Raw genomic sequence first — 24,967 nt, 5'->3', positions numbered from 1 at the left:
ACGATGGATCTGTGTCTGGCGTCATCGTAATGGATCAGCTTTCAACACTACAATTTCTAAAGCTGTTCTGCAGTAAATACTATGGATGTGGGCTGTGGTTTAAATCTGGCAGTTTATAACCAGATTTAAAGTCTGTTGATCTCCGTGAGCCCAAAGTCTTGCACTGCTGCCATTTACCCTAGGTACAGGAGGTCTTTACCATATAAATGCAAGAGTCCCTTATTCTGCTTTATTCCATGTGCAGCAACCTCCTTTAACCTCCCTGGCGGCAGGGCCGGAGCTACCATAGGAAAAAATGGTCAATTGCCCTAGGGCCCCAGAGCCTCTAGGGGCCCCCAAGGTGTCCCTCCCCCATCTTAACTGTTGCTCCCCAGGGACTCTGCAGAGTCTGTTAAGTTGGGAGGTGATTGGGGGAGGGTCAGCAGCCAGCTCAGGGGCCCAGGAGGGAAATTTGGCTGCAACAAAGAGCCTCTAATGGCGCTTTTTGGTCGGGGGGTGTCTGTTGGGGGGCCCCCAGGCTAATTTTGCCCTAGGGCCCAATTGTTACTTGAACTGGCCCTGCCTGGCAGTACGCAGATGCAGTGGCTGCGTCCGTGGGAGGGATTATTTTTTATAAAAAATGTTTTCTATTTGTTAGCTAGCACTAGGCTAGCTAACTATGTGCGGGCAAGTCCCCCGGCACCTCTCTGACCCCTCCCCCCCCTGATTGCCGCCGGCAACATTTACCCGTCTGCAATCCCGCGAGAGCCGCAATTCAGCAATGAGCTTCACTGTTGCGATGGCAACGATCGGACATGACGTCATCGACGTCATGACGTCATGCGCAGTCACGATCCTCCCCATAGTGAAGCCTGGAGCTGATTGGGAAGCTGCGCCATCACGAGATCCCTTGGGGATACGTATACCGGGGACGATCGGTGGGGACCGGAGGGACTTGCCACACATAGTTAGCTAGCGAAGTGCTAGCTTAACATTATAAAACAGTTTTTATTTTTCAAAAATTCTCCTGGGGCCATGTGATCCCCTGCGGTGGCTAGCCAGACACTGTTTTGGGCTTACAGCCAGGGAGGTTAATGTGCAGCCCTCTTTTATGTGCAAGAGTCCGGGCCAGTGCACACCAAAAATCCCTAGCATAATCACAAACGCTTAGCGCTTTCTGAAGTGTTTTTCAGAGCAATTCTAGGCATGTGCCTTGCGATTTTCTAATCATGCCTAGCAATTTTTGGAGCGTTTTGATGTAGCGTTTTTTTTTTATTTTTGTTACAGTAGAGCTGAAACTGAACAGCTTCTGTAACAAAAACGCTTAAAAAATTTCTCTGATCTAGCGCTTTTCAGAGGGATTTTCCACTTTCCTATACCCAGGGCCGGATTTCTGGGAAGCTTGCAAAGGCCATGGCCTAGGGCGATAAAATCAGATAAGATAAGAAGGGTGGCAGGACTTGGAGAGAGAAGAGGTCATATGTTAAAGTAAATCATTCCTTAGGGTTTGCAGCGCAGCTCCCTGCTCTGCATGGATGTCTAAATTCCAGAGTTCCCGTAATCCCTGCACAAATCTGATGATGGTCCTGTCCTCTGTATGATGGAGATACTTGCTGTTGTGTGAAAAGTGCCAGTTTACAGTAAAGCAGACAGAACTGCATTCAGTTTTAATGCACACATTCACTGAGGAATTTCAAGAAGTTTTGAATCAGGATGATACACCGTGCAATACTCTAATGCTACAGAGGAATTTCAGCTCTGCTGGTGGGGGGGGGGGGGGGGGGGCGGTGACACCCGGCCTTGGGCGCTGGAAAGTACAAATCCGGCCCTGCCTATACTTAACATTGAGGCTGAATTGCCTCAGAAAAGTGCAGAAATGCTGCAGGACCCGCGTTTGTCTGAATACAAGACATATTGGAGTAACACTAAAAAAAAATTCAATTTTTCTTGGGAGTAGAAAACTTGCTTAATGCACACTCTAGCATTAATGCGGCCACCAGCAACCTCTGTGCTTGTAGATGACCCTAATCGCGAACCAGCACTTCTGCTGGCCACGGTTTCCCAACAGTCCCATCTGAGTCTCTCTGCATGTTCAAGAGACACTGAAGCGGAAAAAAAATTGGGATATAATGATTTGTATGTGGAGTACAGCTAAGAAATAAAACATTAGGAGCAGAGACATAAGTCTAATATTGTTTCCAGTACAGGAAGAGTTAAGAAACTCCAGTTATCTATGCAAAAGAGCCACTGAGCTCCACAACTTTCAAAGTCGCAGAGAGCTCTGTCTTCTGAAGCTTATTATCTCAACTGTCAGTCACTGTATTGTTCTTGTTTCTGCAGAGGACAGTTCAAAAGTTCACTAACCTGCTCTATAATCATTTAGACAGAAAATACAAATATGAGAATATTTTCTTTGCTACTAATGTTCTAGTAATTATCCGTACTACACAACCAATTCATTATATCTAGACGCGTAACAATAGGGCCTGTAGCCCGTGCTCCTGTGAGGGGGCCCAGCCCCCCCCTGGGGCCCGCTCAGGCCCATTTTGGGGTGCTGGAGGGGTCGCAGCATGAGTGGAAAGCCATGGCCATACTCGGTGGGGAGGGGGGATGCCCCCCCCTCACCTCAGGCTCACCCCCTGCACTCCCCTCCAGCTTAAATTTGTGTCTGGTCAGCGGCGGGGCAGCGGCAGATACATACCTTCCATGCGCTCCACCACGGATACTCCTCGCTCTAGTGTCTGACCCTACTTCCTGTTCATACAGGAAGTGACGTCAGTAGCTTGAAAGAGGAACATTCCCGGTGGAGCGCACGGAAGGTATGTATCTGCTGCTGCCCCGCCGCTGCACAGACAAAAATTTAAGCTGGATGGGAGCGAGCCAGAGGTGACCGTCCCCCCTCCCCACCGAGTGTGGCTATGGCTGAGCGGGCCCCGGGGGGGGGGGCGTCAGAATTTCTGCAGGGGGGCCCGGTGGCTCCTAGTGACGCCCCTGATTATATCATAATTTTTTTTCCGCTTCAGTGTCTCTTTAAGTATGTTTGCATGCACTCGCGACCAGTTGTGTTATTCATGTCCGTGCCCTTGCTACATCTCCACTTCCTAAAAAGTATTGGATATAGATAGAGGCATTGCTTAGAGTGAGTGTCAGGCGGTTGATGTCTCACCAAGGCCCAGTGACAAGCTCTGATTGATCTGAAGGCATCACGGCAAATTTATATAGAATGAAGAGTGGACTCTCTAAGTATAGTACAGTCAGTGCTGAGTGAAGCAAGGACATTTTGCATCATTTATCACTGAGGAAATGTGTGAGGCAAATCAGTTCAGCTACGTGTTTCACATCTGCAAAACTTTCTGCAGCCGGAGAGCTGCTAATGAGATCTTCTACTCTTCAGTTCCATGGAGGTATCGGAGAATCAAATTGCACTACAGGAAACATAGTGGCAAATGCCAGTCAAACATTTGCAATTGAAAAAAACAATGATGCCCTAATACCTTGTGAATGCTTTAAATCAGTCTCAATTAGATTTAAAAAGGGAAGACTGGCCCAGGGAAGGAAGGGGTGGAGTGGGGGGGGGGGAATCATCTGCCAGCAGTCATGATGGATTCCAATATCTGTCAACAGCTGTAGGTGGCTCCCAATGGGGCAGCATGGTGGCGTAGTGGTTAGCGCTCTCGCCTTGCAGCGCTGAATCCCAGCCAGGTCAAAATCTGTAAGGAGTTTGTATGCTCTCCCCGTGTGCGTGGGTTTCCTCTGGGAACTCCTGTTTCCTTCCACATCCCAAAAACGTACAGATAAGTTAATTGTCTTCCCCCTAAATTGGAAATTGGCCCTAGACTACATACACTACACCATATATACATAGACATATGACTGTGGTAGGGATTCGATTGTGAGCTCCTCTGAGGGACAGTTAGTGACTAGATTATATACTCTGTACAGCGCTGTGGAAGATGTCGGCGCTATATAAATACTAAATAATCATTAATTCAAGTTAATTTGAAGGAGCGTGAGCTAAAATCAGCATGTGCATGCTATGTACAGTCCTCTCTGTGTAGCATGTGCTCTTAACTTAAAAAAAAAAAATAACTACAGCAAGTAACTTTTCTATATATCTTATCTAAAGTTTAGATGGTTGACATCTAGTAAATCTAGCTGCAAACAGCTTCAACAGTATATGATTATTTCTTCCTGTGATACAATAAGATAAGCCATACTCTGCTAGTTATCATTACACAGGCAAGCTCCTCTGGATCTCCACCCCTCAGCCTGTGAAAACTCAACTCCCCTCTTCTCCTCTCTCCGCCCCATGCCTCTGAAATCCCCTGCATGCTTCAGAAACGCCTCCTTCTCCCCAGGCTGAGCTCCCATGAGCACTTGCAGCATGGGACTCAGAATGCCTAGGCACTGGAGGAGCTGGTGGGCGGCGTAAATACAATTTTAAAAAAGCATTTTGGGGGAAGAATGTCCAATACACTATATGTAAGGGCAGAAAAATTAAGACAGCAAACGTTTGTCTCGGATCCACTTTAAAGTGAACCTCCAGACTAAAAATCTACTCAGCAGCACTGAAAAGGCTTGGTGTTTCTTTAACAGTTTCACAGCATCAGAGCTTGGTTTATCTTACCCAAGCCTCATTTTTAGCTGCACAGAAGAAAACTGCACAGGGATTTTTCCCCTGATGTTGTGCAAAGCATGATGGGATTTCTGATGTTGTTGTTCTCGTTCTGCTGTTTTGGCTGTTTGTTTTTTTTATTTTGAATTTGAGATTTGAAGCCTAGTGAGCGCAGCTGGGAGGGGTGATCAGGACACAGGACAGTTGGAACTGTGTCTCATGCTCCCTGTCACCTCCTTTCAACCAAAAAGATGGCTGCCCCCATTAAATCACAAATATTTGCCAGTTCTTTTTAAACAGGGTGAGTAAGAGATATAAAACAGAATGTATTGGAAGAAGAGGAAAATTATGAAACGTAAGTATTTATACTTACAAACCTGGGTTACCGAAAAGGCAACCACTGTTAAAGAGGAACTGAACTCAGAATATGAAAACAGAGCTTTGCAATCCATGTTAAAAATTGTAGGCAAAAACAGTACAATATATGTACAAAAATATGTGAATAAACCATAATATACAATTATATTGATAAGCCACACCCTCTGTGACTTACTCTGCTGCAGCAAGGCTCCCAGAGATCAATGGAAGACATCTCCTGCTTATGCAAATCCCCTGCAGCTTTGTTTGTTGACACAGTGAGTCATCAGGAGGCGCTGTGAACAGAGAATCCTGACAGCCAGCTGAGGGACTGTAGAAACTTAACTTTGTTGTAGGGCAATGGGAAACACTGGGCTAGCTGTTAAAAGTGCAATTAGAGGGCAGCATGATGCAGAGCTGTGCATGGAGGGTCCATGGGCAAAAATCTGTCTGGTCTCCCCATTGTTATAATGATTACATGTTTGAATAAGGTGTTAAACAAATTGAAACGTTTTTGACAGTTCCTAGACTCCAGGAGGGCTGCTTTCTGACTTGTGTGAGTGACTGGCAGGGAGTCACATTACAGGCAAGTAGCCTCTGTGTGATGTGGGTCTGCAATACAGATAAGATCTCTGCTCCATCTCAGGCTATTTCTCCCTATATCTCTTCTTTCTGGACTAGAGCACGCCAAAATCACAATAGCAATCGCTAGCAATTTGTGAGTGCGATTTATAGAGCGATTTTTGAATGAATCGCTCCAAAAAATGCTACATGCGGCGTGTTTGCGTTTTTAAATAAAATCACTACACTACTGTGAGAACACAGTCATAGGGTAACATTAGCCAAGCACTTTTCAAATCACTGTCGATTTGAAAACCGCTCAGAGGTACTCTTGGTTTAAAAATGGGCTCTAGGTCTGTTTTTCACCGGGTGTGTCCCCCGCCCGCTTACCCAGCCACGCGTGTCTGTTGCCCACTCACACGGCCGCCCGCTCACCCGCCGTACATCCGGCCGTCCGCTCACACGCCGCCCACTCGGCTCCCTGGCCCCATCCTCCTGTGTGTGAGAGGCTGGGTTCGTGCTGCGCACATGCACGGTAGCAAAAAGCACGGACCCAGCTACACAGAGACAACTTTCCCTACTGTATGCAGGGACAGTTGCCCATTATTATATAGGATTTATATAGCGCCATCTTTCGCAGTGCTGTACAGAGCATATTGTCTTGTCACATAACTATCTTTTTCCTTCTCTTTCAGCTTTTCTCTCCTCACCATTTCTCCCTCTGCATAAGGGCTCAGACAAACTATAAGCGCTTTTCTGAGCGATTTTACCGCAATCGCGATTTTAATGTAAGTCAATGGGAGCCCTTTTTAAAAAGCTTTCAGAAAGCTCTGATGGCTAAAAAGTGCTCATAAAAGCGCTTATAGTGCTTCACAGTGTAAAAAGGACTGAACAAGTTTTTCCCTGGAAAAAAATGAATACATTTATATGCTTCACTGTTAACCACTTCACCACTGAGGGGTTTTACCCCCTGACCACCAGAGCAATTTTCACCTTTCAGCGCTCCTTCCATTCATTCGTCTATAACTTTATTATTACTTATCCCAATGAAATGAACTATATCTTGTTTTTTTCGCCACCAATTAGGCTTTCTTTAGGTAGGACATTATGCCAAGAATTATTTTATTCTAAATGTGTTTTAATGGGGAAAAAGGAAAAAATATGGGAAAAAAATATTATTTTTCAGTTTTCGGCCATTATAGTTTTTAAATAAAGCATGCTACTGTAATTAACACCCATGAAATGTATTAACCCATTTGTCCCGGTTATAAAACCATTTAAATTATGTCCCTATCACAATGTTTGGCGACAATATTTTATTTGGAAATAAAGGTGCATTTTTTTCAGTTTTGCATCCATCCCAAATTACAAGCCCGCAGTTTATAAAGTAACAGTGTTATACCCTCTTGACATAAATCTTTAAAAAGTTCAGTCCCTAAGCTAACTATTTATGTTTTTTTTTATTGTATTTTTTTTTTTTTAATTACAAAAAAAAATAAAAATTGGGGAGTGTGGGAGGTAATGAGTTAATTTATTGTGTAAATGTAATGTTTGAATATGTAAAATGCTTTTAGGGTGTAGTTCACTATTTGGCCACAAGATGGCCACAGAGTGCTTGTTTACATGCGACCTGTAAGCGTCCGGAAGGACGCTTACAGGAAGCAGTAGGAGGCTGGGAGACTCACAATGATCTCGCTGTTTCTGAAAGAAGCAGCAGATCATTGCGGGGGCTAGATCAACGAACGGGAATGGATTTTCCCGTTCATTGATCTCCGGGCGAGCGGGCGGCGGCGTGCACGAGCGGCGGGTGCGCGCGCACGAGCGGCGGGAGCGCGGACAGCGGCGGTAGCACGGAAGGTACGGATTTCTCCGTCCCTGGTTTTTTAGGGGGGAAAAAAGGGGCGGAGAAATTCGTACCGCTGGGGGTAAAGTGGTTAATGCTTCACTCTATATAAAACTAAACAAATGTCCAGCAAAAACATATAACAGTCCTCCTTACACTGTGAAGCACCAAACCTCTCTTAGTGTGTATGTGAACTGATAACGAGAGGGGGACATTGGGCTTGATTCACAAAGCCATGCTAACTGTTTAGCACGGGCGTGCTAAACAGTTAGCATGTGAAGTTCTGCGATCACAGACATTTGCGCACGATAACGCGGACTTTTGTCTGCAATTGCGGCACTTTGCACAGAAAAAACATGACTACATATATATGCTTCACTGTTAATGCTTCACTCTATATAAAACTAAACAAATATCCAATAAAAAAATATAACAGTCCTTTTTACACTGTGAAGCGCCAAACCTCTATTAGTGTGTATGTGAACTATTAGCGAGAGGGGGAGATTGTGGGTTGCTTTTTGACAAAAAAAAAAGTTTTTCCTGAAATTAACAAGAGTGAAATAATAACAGTGAAGCATATGCGTGCCTGTCATATTTTGTATGTGGACATTTGGTTAGTTTTATAAAGAGTGAAGCATTAACAGTGAAGCATATATATATTTATGATTTTTGGGAAAAACCTGTTCAGTCTTTTTTACACTGTGAAGTGCCAAACCTCTCTTAGGCCCAGTGCACACCAAAACCGCTAGCAGATCCGCAATACGCTAGCGGTTTTGGGAGCTGATTTCAGAGCGATTCTAGGTATGTTTAGAGAGGTTTTCTAAACATACCTAGCGGTTTTGGGTGCGTTTTTGTGTAGCAGATTACACATATTGTTACAGTAAAAGCTGTTACTGAACAGCAGTGGTGCTCAGCAGAGCTCGAATATTCGAGTAGCTCGAATATTCGAGCTCTTTTTCAGCTATTCGAGCTCGGTATTCGAGCTCCGAATAGCTGTAGCTATTCGAATGGGCTATCCGAGTACACTCGAATAGCCCATTCACTATTCGAGCTATTCGAGCAACCCGGCGCTATTCGAGCTCGGTACCGAGCTCGAATAGCGTCATAGCCCAGATTGATGTCCTTAGAGCCAATCAGAGGGCTCCCAGGCCCTCTGACGGCAGCCAATCACAGAGGGGGACCCTGGCCAGCCCCTACCCTATAAATAGCGGCCGCCATGTTCCGTTTCTCCATGCTTGCCTGAGACTTGTACAGAGAGAGAGTTGCTCCTTTGTGCTTTGGCTTAGCAAGTGCTCTATTGTGATCATTTACCTAGCGTTTTTGCTCACCTACACCTGCCATATACACCTATATTGTTGTTAGTTAGATAGACATTGTATTTTAGTTAGTAGCTTGTGTGTTACATTAGAATAACACATATATATCCTTTGAAGAGAGGACTAATTATAAAACTTAACTTTTATTAGATAGTTTTAAAATAGATCTATTTTGCTAAAAACGACATAGATGTGATCAATGGGTTGGAGATATCAGTCACGGTCCATAGGGGACCACCCTCCACTACCCCACTAGTAATCTATAAACCCCCCACACAACTCGACATGTTTCATTTCCTCTAAGGGAAATTTCGTCAGGAGTGATAAGTGCTCAGTGCTGAAGTGCCATAGTGCAAAAATAAATTACATTATATACATCACATAGCTAATATTTCTAGCAAAGTAACAGAAAAAATCGGCCGCAAAACTGCAGCCTGCTAAGGAACCTGCCATTTTCCATGTCCTTTTATAGCATACTAAATCTCCCCTAGGGATTCTGGGTAGGGTAGGTCCGGTCACCACCCCCACAAAAAAAGTAACAGAAAAGATGATTGGTTCTCTTACAAATCCATCAAAACCCCCAGCCAATCCAGAATATATCCATTCAAAGCAATATTATCCCAAAGAGGTAGAAAAAATACCTATTTCCCGTCCGCTTACGCTGACCATCAGGAGTGCACTATATCCTATATGCTGTTAGCCTTAAAAAGTATAAACACAGAGCGAGAGGTGTATAAAACACTCTCTCCGTATTTTCAGCTCTGTCATTGGTGGATGGAGACCAGGGGAGGGGGCGTGGCCATGCGCGTCATATGCGCATTTCTATACAGGCTCGTGAGCCAACCAAATGCCTCTCTTCTTCCGTAACCCTCCGCATCACCACTAGCGATGTCGGAGGAGGAAGGGAGGTGTGGCCACCCTCGTCACGGGGGGTGGTATACAGATCAGCGGCCAGTCGGCTGCCGTCTAACATTTACATTCCCCTAACAAAGCGGGTATGAATATCAGGAAGGGGGAGTGGACCATTACCCACCCATCCCTCCCCCCACACGTATACGGGGGTTGTAAACATTGTTACCATGGCTACACATATAAACAATAGCAAATTTACAGCAAAAGGAGCTCTGTTACACCAAAGCGAACGCTCAAAATAGGCCACACTCTTGCCAAAGCCACGGAGGGTGATAACATTGTGTAAAATCTACAAATACAGCCCCCTCAACCCTATAATTGATATCCCTCCACTGTGTACAATACAAAGATGGGGGACTCTAAATTATACATCCAAAAAGGATTCTTGCAGGGCACAGTTAATGGATAAAAGGGCTAATATTCAATAAACGATTGTTCTACTATCATTATGATTGTTACATTAGAGACAGGCAGCTGCTGCAAGCTTACAGGTTTAGGCCTCAGGGGGGCCTTGCCTCTGTGGGCAGCTGTCCTCTGTTTATTTCTCTCATCTATACCAGTATTTCTGCTGTCCTTTACTAATAGTATTGTAGTTATACTGTACTAGGAGTAGGACACTCACTGACTGTCACTGTTTATAGGCTACTAGCTAGCTCCTGCGTGTGTGCACTCACTCACTGTCTGTGTGTACACACACTCTATTTCCTTCTGATTACTGATAGATTATTGTTAGTTAGTTGTACTTACTTACTACTTACTCTTACTGTACCCGTAGGGACACTCACTGTCACTGTTCATATAGGCTACTAGCTCCTGCGTGTGCGCACTGCACTCACTGTCTGAGTGTACACACACAACACACACTCCATTTCCTTCTGATCACTGATTGATTATTGTAATTAGTTAGTTCTACTTACTGTTACTACTTACTCTTACTGTACTAGGAGTCTAGGACACTCAGTCACTGTGTTCATAGGCTACTAGCTCCTGCGTGCGTGCACTCACTGTCTGAGTGTACACACACCCACACTCCATTTCCTTCTGATCGCTGATTGATTATTGTAATTAGTTAGTTCTACTTACTGTTACTACTTACTCTTACTGTACTAGGAGTCTAGGACACTCAGTCACTGTGTTCATAGGCTACTAGCTCCTGCGTGCGTGCACTCACTGTCTGAGTGTACACACACTAAATTTACTTGTGATTACTACTGATTATTGTAACTGCTAGTTGTACTTCCTGACTGTTACTACTTACTTACTGTACTAGGGGACACTCACTCAGTCACCTCACCAACCAACCCACTCCATTAAAGTACCCCACTTTTCACCCGCCCTTTTAAAAAACTTTTGTCTATACGCCCAAAACATTGAAGATGTCTGGAAGTGGCAGCCAGCGCGGTTTGGGCAAGGGGAAGGGCAGCAAGGGAATCAGGAGGAGAGGGAGCAGCATTGTGGCAAGCCGCGGCCGCGGGCGCGCCACCATGCACAGTTCCGCAGCAGCAGCAGCAGCGTCAGTGGCTAACATTCCTCCCATAGCCACTGGCCGTGGACGCCTTGGGCGCCGCCCAGCAGGAGCATCTGCAACTCACGCTGCAGAGACACAGCAGCAGCAGCGTGTAGCACCTGCTCCCATTTTCCTCCAGCCGGGTCGGAAACGTCCCATTGAGGAAAAGGATGCAGACACTGTGGTGCAACTCATGACGGAGGATGAGCAGCCCGCCATCAGCTCTGCATCCGAGGCCTCCACCCTCACCACCACCACCACCACCACCCCTGTTCGCAGCAGCCGCCCAGCAGGGCCTGGGGAGGAGGCCAGTTCACCATCAGTCGCCGACCTGTCACTCAGCAGTCTTTTTACCCCAGGCACCATCAGGGTATTGTCTGCTGTTGTTGGCGATTTTGAGGAGGAGATGCTGATGGGCATTTTGGGGGAGGAGGGATTGGACAGCAAGACTGTGGCGACAGTCAAGCGTCTCATCCATGCATCAGGAGAGGAGTTTGGGGGGTCATCATCCCAGCAGGACATGTTTCAGGAGGGGCATGATGATGATGACCCGGTGACAGACAGAGACTGGGTGCCACCACCTCCAGGGGATGTCGTCCTCAGCAGCTCTGAGGAGGAGGAGGAGGATGCGCTTGTGGGCCTTGCAAGGAGGCGCATCATTGCAAGCATTGGCAGCGTCCCACACCCTGCTGGTGTCTCAGGCTCAGCAGCAGCAGCAGCAGCATCAGCCAGTACCACCACCAGCCGCACCCAAGCCCCCCCCCCAACCACCACAGGGAGACAGGCAGCAGCGCTTCCATGCCGTAGGGGGATGTTTCTGTCACCAATCTGGCGCTTTTTCACCATGCCCACTGTGTACAGCAAGTACGCCACTTGCAACCACTGTCAGCGGAAGTTGAGCAGAGGTGCAGACCCCTTAAAGTTCAGCACCAGCTCGCTCATCAACCACCTTGCGGCTAAACATTTCCACCAGCATGAGGAGTTCCAGAGGCTGAAGGCATCTGGTGCTGGCAGTGGCACCACACCCATCACTGCACAGCCTTCAGCAGCAGCAGCAGCAACAACAGCCACCCGCCCTCCTGCTCCTCCAGCAGCACCAGCAGGAGTGCGGAAACGCACTGCTCCTCCCCCCTCTGCAACTCCTGCCGCCGACACTGAGGGCTGTTCTGGCAGCCAGTCCTCAGTGGCCTCCTCTGCTGTGTCTGCTGATTCCCGTGTCAGCAAAAGGCCACGCCAGAGCCTTTTGAGCGAGTCCTTCCAGGGGGTGGTTAGGGCTCTGCCTCCCAGCAGCCGTCACGTGCGGCAGCTGAACGGCTTGCTGGCACGGGCCATGTGCTCCCAACTCCTGCCGTACACGCTCGTGCAGGAGGGGAGCGACATTCGTGCGCTGCTTGCTTGCGCAGCCCCAGACTGGCAGCTCCCCAGCAGACACTTTTTCTCCCGCAAGGCCATTCCTGCACTGCACCGCTTTGTGATGGCCAATGTGGAGCGAGGGCTGGAGCACGCGGTTGGTGAAAGGGTCCACGTCACCATGGACTCCTGGAGCAGCCGCTTCGGGACAGGCCGCTACCTGTCCTTCACTGTCCACTGGGTCAGCTTGGTGGAAGGGGGTGAGGATGGGAGAGCAGCAGCGGGCACAGCAGCAGCAGCAACACAGTGGGTGGTGCCACCCCGCAGGCTCAGGGGAACTGCAGCAGGTTCCTCCAATCCTCTGCCATCCTCCGGCACACCTGGCCAAACCCCCCGCCTCAGCAGCAGCGTGAAGGCCCGCCACTGCCAAGCGCTGCTGCACTTGGTCAGCCTTGGGAAGACCAAGCTGACGGCAACCCATGTGTTGGCCAAACTCCAGGAGCAGGAGAGGATTTGGCTGACCCCCAGAGGCCTCAGAGTCGGAGAGGTGGTGGCCGACAATGGGGCCAATCTGGTTGCCGCAATAGACAGGGGAAACCTGACCCACATCCCCTGTCTTGCCCACGTGCTGAACCTGGTGGTGCAGAAGTTCCTGCGCACCTACCAGGGGATGGGCGAACTGCTGGAAACGGCAAGGAATGTTGTGCGTCACTTCCGGCGCTCGGCTGCAGCCTGTGCGAGCCTGGAAGACGTGCAAAAGGAGCTGGATCTGCCACGCCATCGGCTGATCCTTGACGTTCCGACTCGCTGGAACTCCACCCTGGCGATGTTGGAGCGTCTGGTTGAACAGAGGCGCGCTGTCAAACAGTACCTTGCCCTGGCCACTGTTTCCGCAGCTCTGAGAAGGGACAAGACCAGCAACTTCCCGTCCATCGTCCCCGATGATGACTGGAGGCACATGCAGCAGGTGTGCTTAGTGCTGGCTCCCTTCCTGCAGGCCACAAACATGGTGAGCAGGGACCATGCTATGGTCTGCGAGTGGGTGCCCCTGGTTTCTCTGCTGAACAGGGCCTTTGATGCTTTGCTGGAACAGGGAGCGGCAGCCTTGGACCAGCAGGAGCGGCAACCAGCTGCGCAGTCCACCTCTGAGGGGGAGGAGGAGGAGGACTTGGTGGAGGTCCCTGACCTGGCTGCTGATGAGGGGGATCAGCACAGCGCAGCTGAGTTGGTGCGGGGGTGGAGAGAGGATGAGGCGGCAGAGGAGGAGGATGAGGACAGCACTGACGTCGATGTGCCAGCAGACGTGGCCCGCCTCTTCCCAATGGCAGCGCACATGCTGACGTGCCTGCGCAGGGACCCCAGGGTGATCCAGATGAAGCAGAGGGAGGACATCTGGATCAGCATGATGTTGGACCCACGCCTCAAGGGGAAGTTGAGCCAGTTCCTGCCGCCTGCAGGAGGAGACCCAGCGCAACAAATAAGGAGCTTGCAGCAGGCCCTTGTTGAGCGCTTGGAGGAAGCCTTCCCCCAGCCTTCCACCCCCACTGTCCAGCAGCCAGCACAGAGGCAGCAGCAGGTGCCTGCATCCAACAGCAGCAAGCGCCCCACAGACCTGCTGTCTCTCAGCCACGAGCTCTACAGGACTGTAGAGGCTCCGGCAGCAGTGACTAGAGAGGAGATGCATGCAGCAGCATCCTCCTCCGGTCACAGCCAGCGCCTGACCCGCATGGTGGCTGACTACATGGGGTCGTACAGCGGGCTTGACAGCGATGCCCCTGTTGATCCCATGGAGTATTGGGTCAAGCGCATGGAGATCTGGAGCGAGCTGGCGCAGTACGCCCTGGAAGTGCTGTCCTGCCCCCCTTCCAGCGTGCTGTCCGAGCGCTGCTTCAGTGCAGCTGGTGGCGTGGTCACCGAGAAACGCTCACGTCTGTCTCACAAGTCTGTGGACAGACTGACGTTTCTCAAGATGAACCAGGCGTGGGTGGAAGGCGAGTTCCTGGCCCCTGTTGTCGGCGAGAGGGGGACATGAACTGGCTGCCGGAACCATCGTTAATGTGCCTTACCACCCTTTACCACCTCCTGGCTCCTGCTCACTAAGCCAGCCTGGTTCACTTTGACTATTACGTCGCCTGCAGCCACACATTTTACACCTACAGTGGGCTGCTGTGTACTGCCCTTCTGCTGTCTGTCTGTGTTTCCCACTGCCAGCGTACACAGAATTACCTTCTTCTGCTGCCACTCTGCCACCAGCTATTACGTCAAACAATAGCTATATTGGTTGCAAAACCAAAAACCAAACAAACCATTAAAAAAAAAAAAAAGGTTTAATTTTTCTGAGGTGCCCGGGTTGAAAACTGTGTTGTCCCAGTTGTGTATTGGACACAATGTGGGCTGCACGACCGCTGTCTGGGACCTCCTGTTGTGTTTATTTACAGCCCTGGTATCACCGCTAGGTACCAGGGCTATTATGTCACGCTGCCTACCTGCTGCCACACTCACACTGCTCCTCCATACCTCCTCCTGTTGCTGCTGCTGCTGTCTGTCTGTGTTTCCCACTGCCAGGGTACACAGATGATTTACCTTCTGCTGCCACTCTGCCACCAGCTATTACGTCAAACAATAGCTGCTCGCCTACTCCTCCATTCCTCCTCCTGCTGCTGCTGTCTGTCTGTGTTTCCCACTGCCAGGGTACACAGATGATTTACCTTCTGCTGCCACTCTGCCACCAGCTATTACGTCAAACAATAGCTATATTGGTTGCAAAACCAAAAACCAAACAAACCATTAAAAAAAAAAAAAGGTTTAATTTTTCTGAGGTGCCCGGGTTGAAAACTGTGTTGTCCCAGTTGTGTATTGGACACAATGTGGGCTGCACGACCGCTGTCTGGGACCTCCTGTTGTGTTTATTTACAGCCCTGGTATCACCGCTAGGTACCAGGGCTATTATGTCACGCTGCCTACCTGCTGCCACACTCACACTGCTCCTCCATACCTCCTCCTGCTGCTGCTGCTGCTGCTGCTGTCTGTCTGTGTTTCCCACTGCCAGGGTACACAGATGATTTACCTTCTGCTGCCACTCTGCCACCAGCTATTACGTCAAACAATAGCTGCTCGCCTACTCCTCCATTCCTCCTCCTGCTGCTGCTGTCTGTCTGTGTTTCCCACTGCCAGGGTACACAGATGATTTACCTTCTGCTGCCACTCTGCCACCAGCTATTACGTCAAACAATAGCTATATTGGTTGCAAAACCAAAAACCAAACAAACCATTAAAAAAAAAAAAAGGTTTAATTTTTCTGAGGTGCCCGGGTTGAAAACTGTGTTGTCCCAGTTGTGTATTGGACACAATGTGGGCTGCACGACCGCTGTCTGGGACCTCCTGTTGTGTTTATTTACAGCCCTGGTATCACCGCTAGGTACCAGGGCTATTATGTCACGGCGAGCTGCCTGCCTCATTGACTGCCTGCTGCCACACACTCATCCTCCTCCTCCTGCTGCTGAATTTACCTCCTGCTGTCTTTGTGTTTCCACTGCCAGGGAGCACATACAATGGCGCTTCCAACATGCGTGCGCCCACCAGCTATTTGTTACGCTCAAAAATAGCTGCATTTCTTTAAAAAAAAAATTGAAAAGAGAAATACGTGAAGAAGAAGAAGACGATATTGAAAAGGAAGGAGAAGATGAAGATGAAGAAGAAGAAGAAGATGAAGAAGATGATGAAGAAGATGAAGAAGAAGAAGAAGAAGAAGAAGAAGAAGAAGAAGAAGAAGAAGAAGAAGAAGAAGAAGAAGAAGAAGAAGAAGAAGAAGAAGAGGAAGAGGAAGAGGAAGACAATATAGAAGAAGAAGATCGAGAAGAAGAAGAAGAAAGATAAAGAAGAAGAAGAACAAGTATATACAGTAACACTACTGAACAAAATTAAGGACACAACTTCTCTTTCCACATTTTTTTTTAAAGGAACATCCCCACATAATCACTTGCTGTTGTTACTTGGAAAAAAAGAGGTTTCTTGCATCATTCACCCTCAAAACAAGTGTTGGAAGCTATTTAAGGCCAATTCGAATAGTCAGCTCGAATAGTTAGCTCGAATACCGACTCGAATAGTGAGCTCGAAGTCCGAGGTCGAATCGAATAGTAAAAATTATTCGACTCGAATATTCGACTGACCTCGAATAATTTACTATTCGAATTCGACCAAACTCGAATTTTAAAAAGGGGTATTTGAGCATCACTACTGAACAGCTTCCGTAACAAAAATGCCTGGCAAACCGCTCTGAAGTAGCGTTTTTCAGAGCGGTTTGCGTTTTTCCTATACTTTACATTGAGGACGAAACGCTTCCGAAAACCGCAAACGCGCAGCAGGAGGCGCGTTTGCGGCTTGGCAAAAACCTCAAACCGCCGGTGTGCACCATCCCATTGCAATACATTAGCCAAGCGTTTTTCCAGGCGGATGCGGCCGGCGGATCGCTCCAAAAACCGCTCGGTGTGCACTAGGCCTCAGAGTGTACGTATGTGAATTGATAACGAGAGGGGGCGATCGTGTATCTAAAAGGGTTATTTTTGGGGAAAAAATTGTTTTTCTGAAATTAGCAAGAGTGAAGTAATATCAGTAAAGCATATGCGTGCCTGTCATTTTCTTTAGTGGACATTTGGTCAGTTTTATAAAGAGTGAAGTATACAGTATAAGTGTGTATATATATATATATATATGGGGAGAGCTACAGGATGACAAGCAGACGATCTGACACTGCAGGAGGCATAGTTAGAGAAAAAATAATATTACTTTTATTAAGGCATGTGCCAGTACAGTGCAGGACAGCAGCAGAAGCCACAGCTGTCACTTTCCTGTAACAGGGCGACTGATGATGACCTCATGACACTGGGCTGCAAATCTCATTCTGTGGGCGTGAATGGGCATGTCTAACTCCAACTTTAACACCGCCCACAGAATCAGACTCTGCACCTCCCATGGAGTGAGAGCTGCAAAATGGAGGGAGAGAGTTGCAAGATGGAGCCTGCCATTTTCTTTTATTCATAGTTGTATTGCACAAATATATCTACTTTTATATTGCCCTTCACAAGTGTTTTGTGTCTAATCATTCATTTCAAAGGGATAAGGAGGCTCAATTTAGTGGCTTTTTTTTGGTTCAGTTCCTCTTTAAAGAGTAACTGTTAGGCATTATATGTGAAATCATTTTTCTATTTTAGCCTATTACATAGACAAACAGGATGCTAATAAGGCAATACAAATACTTAAAATCCTTCTTACTTTTTTCCTAGGAGGTTTTTCTCTTCCCATGCCTGCAGGACGCAAGGCCGCAGAACAGAAATGACAGGCAGGCTGATTGGCTAAAGCCTCTGTCAATCACCTCTCTGCTCTGCGATTGGCCGCCTGCTCTCCCCTTGTCTGCGGTGGTTGTAGCCGCTGTAAGAGCGCACGGAGGGGGGCCAGAGGCTATCTCCTGTCACTGTCCTCTGCCCCCTCCTCCAGTGTGATGTCCGCGCCCCCCCCCTCCTGCCCTTCTGCCACCCGCCGCCGCCGCCGCATTCTCCTTCTTCCCCGCACAGAACTTTGGGGAAGGATAAAGGCAGTGCGCAGACTCCAGGAATAATGTTCCCAGGCGCTGCAGTTCCCCCCATACTCTCTGCACTGCCGCCGGTGGTAGTGCAGAGAGTATAGGGGGGAACTGCAGCGCTTGGATCTATTATTAGGTGAGTCTTTGCCAGCTGCAGCTTTTCCTCCCCGCTGTGCTGAGAATAAGTGCGGGGAGGAGGGGAGTGCGGGGGGGGGGGGGGGGGGGAGAATATACCCAGAGGAAGCAAGATGGCCCCTGCCATGAAGAGAATGTCCCTTTATTTATAATATAAAATTATATGGATGGAAACCGAGGACAGTGCAATACATCTGTTATGTAAGTAGAGGAAGTATTTATCTACTTACATATGGATTTTCTTTGGGGGGCATGTTATTGCTAATAGTGCCTCTTTAAGGCAAGTGGGGAGTTTAGGCCTGTCCCCACTCAGGACGAAGAAGTCGTTCTCTGTGTATAGAAGAAAAGGGTGTAACACCCCTCCACCAGGGGTGGACTTGTATTATCGTAAAGATGTACAGAGGCGCCAAAAGGATAAAATTCACTAAAATTGTAAAAAATGGTTAGAGGCGGTGGTGGCCCAGCTCACCCAACACAGACACGATGCTGTCAATTAAAGCAAACCAAATTTATTCGCATACTCCTAGATACAACTGGCAACATGTTTTGCAGGCAAATCCCCGCTTCATCAGGCAATAAACAACAGGAGTATCACACAACCAGCGGACCAGTACAGAGGTGCTAAGTGTATGTTGGACCGCTGGCTGTGTGATTGCCTGATGATGCCTGATGAAGCATATAAAAAGCATATTAAAAAGCACACACATACACTATATTGCAATATGTCAGGAAATCAGCTGACATTAAATATTTTTGCAAATGCAATATGACATGCTGCAACTGTTCAAAACAGTGAAGAAATCCCTCTAAGAATAGTGGTAGTGACGTAGCACGTCCTGATGAAGCTCCGTCAGGCGGGGCGAAACGCGTAGACGTCACGCTACGCTATACTCTGTACTGGGAGCCGTTGTTGGACTGACAGGAGCCGCCGTCATTGCCACATGCGGGAGCTCGCACTTGCTGCTACTTCAAAGAGCCGCCATCAGCCACCTTTTGCCGCAGTGTTTGCATCTAATATACAGCCTCCACATCGGATAAGATAAGTGCTTCAAAGCTGTTTTGTGACATTCAAGTCTGTATGGCCATCTGTCTACAACACAGAGACTGTTTACTAGCTGCCTTCCGCGGCACTACTAACACTGTGCATCACAATCTGCGCAGTTAAGGGGACAAGCATCTCCCAGCTTCGCTGGAATTGCACAGCTTCAAACGATTGATATATAACAATGTTCAGTTGAACTTTTGCATTTGAAGTACAACCTTTACATCAGTGTTCCCAGGTTTTTCTGCGACATTTAAAAGCCTGTATGGTCATATGTTTATAGTGCAGAAACGGTATATCAAGCCGCCTTTCGCAGCACTTATTAACATCTTGCATCTCAAACTACGCAGCGAAGGGGACAAGTGTCTCCCACTTTTACTGGAATTGCACAGCCTTGAGTGATTGATGCACAACAATGCCCAGCTGATTTTCTCGTATATTTCATGCTTTTATGGGACAATTGCATGGAACATGTTAGCTTGGGCCGACTTTTCCTATAATATAGATGCAGTGAATAGATTGTTTCTGAAGACGCACTTATACGGGAAATATACAAGCTCTATGTCACAAAAGGCCTAAGTATTCTGCGCTTTACATCTATTGCGCATAGGACTGAGAACTTTGCTATAGGCTGCCAATATGCTATTATGCCTTACTGATGCTGCTATGGAAGCAATACTAGTCAACTAACAACGGTGGCAACATATAAACCTTTGGTGCTTGCATCCGCATCTATATTATAGCACTGATATACGCTGGATTTTCTTTAAAGTGGCTCTGACCCTACAGAACGGTGTTTATTTAGTCCAGTGCTATATATACAGGTGGCTTTGACCATAATATTAGATAGCGGCTCACTATTATGCTGTCAGTTTTTTGGCTCCCAGGTATTCTATGATTAGTCTATCATTTTGATCATATTGGTTACACCTATTATCCTCTGTGAGTGGCACTGGCTATATACTTTATATCATACCTTCTATATACCGGGCTCCTCGCATATATGGATATGGTGTTCTCAATATCCCCACAAAGCACAGATTGGTAATTGATTACAGTGTTTATTATTATTATCGATCCTCTGCTCCGCCATCTTGGTCTGGTATGTGGGAGCCACCGCCAGTGACAGGCACAAACTACAGAGGATCATTAAGTCGGCAGAGAGGATCATTGGGAGACCTCTGCCCCCACTTGACCACCTGTATAACACAAGACTGCGAGCCAGGGCACTGAGGATTGCAAGTGACCTCTCTCACCCAGGCCACTGTTTTTTCACCCCACTTCCACTGGGTCGGAGACTCTGGGCCATCCCCACCAAGACCACCAGACACAAGAACTCTTTCTTCCCTATGGCCGTTAGCCTCTTAAACTCTCTTAAAGTGGACCCAAATTAAAAATACAAGATTTCAGAAATAAAATCTATTTTCTAAATTATAATAATAAATAGCAGCCTTTTTTCAGCTGCATGATGACAAATATAAAATATTTTACATTTATTGGAGGAACCCCTCCCTTCCTTTAAAATTGTCGGGATTTTTCCGGCAAACTGGTGGAGTAGATGGTGTCCAGCAATGGAGGAATTGCTAATGGCTGCCCCCAGTATAACCCTAGCTATAAAAAGAGGAGGGTGAAAAGCATGCACTGAAATGATCATAGGCTTGAAGGAGTGTTTATTTATCTTTGTATGTGTCAGAGTGGTGCAACTAAATATTTTTAATTAAAAAAAATGTTTGATTTGGGTCCGCTTTAACATTCTAACACCCTCTATCAGCGTCCTACCACCTGCATAGGAGCGGTAGACTTCAGCAGTGTTGTTTTTGAAAGATGAATATTGAGCTACTGTGTATATGTATATCTGATGTTGATTGTATATTTGTGTATAATTTATATTTTATTTATATTTTTATTTATTATTTATTTTATGTTTATATTTGAGTATGAGGTATTAGTGTCATTTCTGACGGTTTTCCTGCCTTTCTGTCTATGTACCGCTCCATTGTGCCAAACCCAATTACGGGCTTGACCCAGTCATGCTTGCGAAATAAAATGATTCTGATTCTTATTATGCAAGTATATATCAATTAGTGCTATAATGCTGCTTTAAGATGTTAGTGTTATGAACTGTGCTTATTGATCACATTGGTCACGTCTATCTATGCCCTCTGTGAGTGGTTATGACCTAATTGAATGGTTCTCTCTTTTTTGGTCTTCTCACAAAAATGAAATATGGGCGTCACCAAAATACATATCTTCCAATTGCCTAATATTGGAAACAATTTTTAGTACCATCACATATAAATGGCTACGCCTATCTCCAATCCCTGTGAGTGACCATTAATCCTACTTATTTTACTATCTAGATTTCCCACGGTGATGTAGTATGGGCGCCACCAATGGCACATGACATAGATTGTACTGGCAGATTATTGATGTAGGGATTTATACTATTCTTATAGGGATTTCTTCACTGTTTTGAACAGTTGCAGCATTTCATATTGCATTTGCAATAATATTTAACGTCAGCTGATTTCCTGACATATCACAATATAGTGCATGTGTGTGCTTTTTAATATACATAAATTTGTTAATAAAGTGCAGTTTTTGGAGCAGCATATACTGGTTTTTGCTTTTTTGGTTTAGTATGTTTTCCTGTTACCAGTGCTGGTACCTGCACAAACAAATCACACACTCAAAATGTATTCTATTCTAATTGTATTTTGAAGCAGGGATTTGCCTGTGAAACGCGTTGCCAGTTGTATCTAGGAGTATGCAAATAAATTTGGTTTGCTTTAATCGACAGCATCGTGTCTGTGTTGGGTGAGCTGGGCCACCACCGCCTCCCAATCATTTTTAACAATTTTAGTGAATTTTATCCTTTTGGTGCTTCTGTACATCTTTAGGGTAGGTAAGAGATTATATTACCTATCTATTTTAATTAGCTAATGTAACTAATGTAACTTTATGACAGTATGTTTGTTTAGGTTGAAGTTCCTCTTTAAGCTAACTTACCAAAATTGTCAAGGTTCCCTCCTTAGGATTTTTTTAAAGCAGAAATTCACTGAATGGGTTAAACATGACATTTTAGTTTTGCATTTAGCTAGAAATCTGCATCCATGCTGAGCTTTAGATACAAATGTATTTGTTTGGAATGTAAATAGACCTCTGAAAAGCCTGTCTGGGAAGCCCTCTGTGCTCTCTCAGATAGGTGTTTGTTTATTTACATTGTAAATAGATACATTTGTATCTAAACCTCAGCAGGGAAGCAGATTTCTAGCTAAATGCAACACTAAAATGTCATGTTTAATCCATTCAGTGAATTTCTGCTAAAAAAAAAAATCTGGCATAACAGTTTCTAAGCTGTAAGCAATCTTTTAAAGCAAAGTTGAAATGCTGGGTGTTAGACCACTTTAATTACCTTATCTATACGTTTTTAGGATGCAGGTACTTTACATACATATACACAAACAAATGTTAAATGATCAAACAATGTTGATGGATAAAGCTTGCAAAGTTGCAAAAGGAAAAAGCCAATAATATTTCCTTTGTGTAGTTTTGCAAGAAAAAAAGAAAGAAAGAAAAGGCAACACATGTTATAGGAGGCTCTCAATCCACCAGGCCAAAGTGCAGCATGCAAGCCAGTTCCCTAACTACCAAGTGATGGCATTTAATAATAATTGCTTACATGGCCTTTATGTGTTTTCATGGAAACTCAGCCTATGTCCCCGGCAACCGCGGTTCACTCGGTGACCTGTTCTGCTTTTGACTGATGCTGTTCTGAGGGGGAAACAGTGATGCTAATCAGAGGCCAATCAAGCCTGGCTAGCTTCTGATCTCTGCCTTTTCACAAGAAGCCCAAAAGAGGTTGATAAAGCACCAAACACGGACCTACAAATAGTTGTCCTTCTCTCCTTTCATCTTAAACATCGTGTGCGTCTTTTCACGGCAAGCAGCCAAGTAGAACAAACGGTAACCAGGCAACCGGCATTGATTGAACATTGAAAAACAACTTGGATGATTTTCTATATTGCATACACATACACCGCTATAGGAGGAAGTGAAGGGGGGGGGGGGGGGGGTGCTGTCATTCCTTCACTCTTCCCACGTCTTATTATTTTCTCATTTAAACCCATCTCCGCTAGGAGAGATAATTTGCACCAGAGTCCCTGTAGACCTCTCCCTCCCATAGAGTAAGAAATAGTCTTTGCATTGCATACTCTATATGTAATAGCCTCTTGTCTGCTGCTGGTGCTGGTTGTATCATCAGGAGGGTTTGGGTAATTTAACAGTCGCTGCCATTGGGACCTCATTGCGAGATCATCTGTGTTGGTGAAGATTGGAGGAGGATGGAAGTTTGGAATGGAAACAGAAAGGAAGTGAAGCACAATCAAGGTTGTCGTGTCCTCACATGTCACCTGCAGCTTCCTTGAGAGGTCAAAGGTAGTCCAGGAAAGATGGCCGATATGCTGCAGTATTTTCTCCATTTCCTTTACTAACAAATCTTTATCATATTTCTCTGCCAATAAATGGAAACATCCTGTTCTTCAGCAACATCTCAAGCTTCTCTAGCATCACATGGCAGAACTGTCTCTCTGCAATCGCACCATAATAGCACAGCAAAACCGCCCCTGGGTAATAGCAGAACTGCCCTCGCCACTGCATGATAGGACAGTCCTCTATGCATGCGCAGTAGAATTGCAGTGCAGCTGAACTGTCTCCTCCCCCCCTGGCACAGTGCAGCTGAACTGTCTCCTCCCCCCTGGCACAGTGCAGCTGTACTGTCTCCTCACTCCTCTGGCACAGTGCAGCTGTACTGTCTCCTCACTCCTCTGGCATAGTGCAGCTGTACTGTCTCCTCACTCCTCTGGCACAGTGCAGCTGTACTGTTTCCTCCCCCCCTGGTACAGTGCAGCTGTACTGTCTCCTCACCCCCTGGTACAGTGCAGTTGTACTGTCTCCTCACCCCTCTGGCACAGTGCAGCTGTACTGTCTCCTCCCCCCCTGGTACAGTGCAGCTGTACTGTCTCCTCCCCCCTGGCACAGTGCAGCTGTACTGTCTCCTCACCCTTTTAGCACAGTGCAGCTGGACGGTCTCTACATCTCTCTGGCACAGTGCAGCTGGACTGTCTCCTCAGCCCTCTGGCACAATGCAGCTGTACTGTCTTCTCACTCCTCTGGCATAGAGCCGCTGTACTGTCTCCTCACTCCTGTAGCAAGGTGAAGCTGTACTGTCTCCTCATGCCTCTTGCATAGTGCAGCTGTACTGTCTCTACATCTCTCTGGCACAGTGCAGCTGTACTGTCTTCTCACCCCTCTGGCACAGTGCAGCTGTACTGTCTTCTCACCCCTGTAGCAAGGTGAAGCTGTACTGTCCCCTTATACCTCTGGCATAGTGCAGCTGTACTGTCTTCTCACCCCTCTGGCACAGTGCAGCTGTACTGTCTTCTCACCCCTGTAGCAAGGTGAAGCTGTACTGTCTCCTCATACCTCTGGCATAGTGCAGCTGGACTGTCTCCTCACCCCTCTGGCATAGTGCAGCTGGACTGTCTCCTCACGCCTCTTGCATAGTGCAGCTGGACTGTCTCCTCACGCCTCTTGCATAGTGCAGCTGGACTGTCTCCTCACGCCTCTTGCATAGTGCAGCTGGACTGTCTCCTCACGCCTCTTGCATAGTGCAGCTGGACTGTCTCCTCACGCCTCTTGCATAGTGCAGCTGGACTGTCTCCTCAGCCCTCTGGCACAGTGCAGCTGTACTGTCTCCTCACCCCTGTAGCA

At 46.9% G+C, this 24,967-nt stretch overlaps 1 protein-coding gene across 6 annotated transcripts in view; it reads right to left on the bottom strand.

Moving 5' to 3' along the window:
* LRP1B (LDL receptor related protein 1B) overlaps window positions 1–24,967 on the bottom strand; it is a 2,031,260-nt gene that overhangs the window by 860,678 nt on the left and 1,145,615 nt on the right. The window lies entirely within an intron of this gene.

This window comes from Hyperolius riggenbachi, chromosome 7 (assembly GCF_040937935.1).
Source record: "Hyperolius riggenbachi isolate aHypRig1 chromosome 7, aHypRig1.pri, whole genome shotgun sequence".
NCBI lineage: Eukaryota > Metazoa > Chordata > Amphibia > Anura > Hyperoliidae > Hyperolius > Hyperolius riggenbachi.
This window is presented reverse-complemented; position numbering and strand designations above follow the sequence as displayed.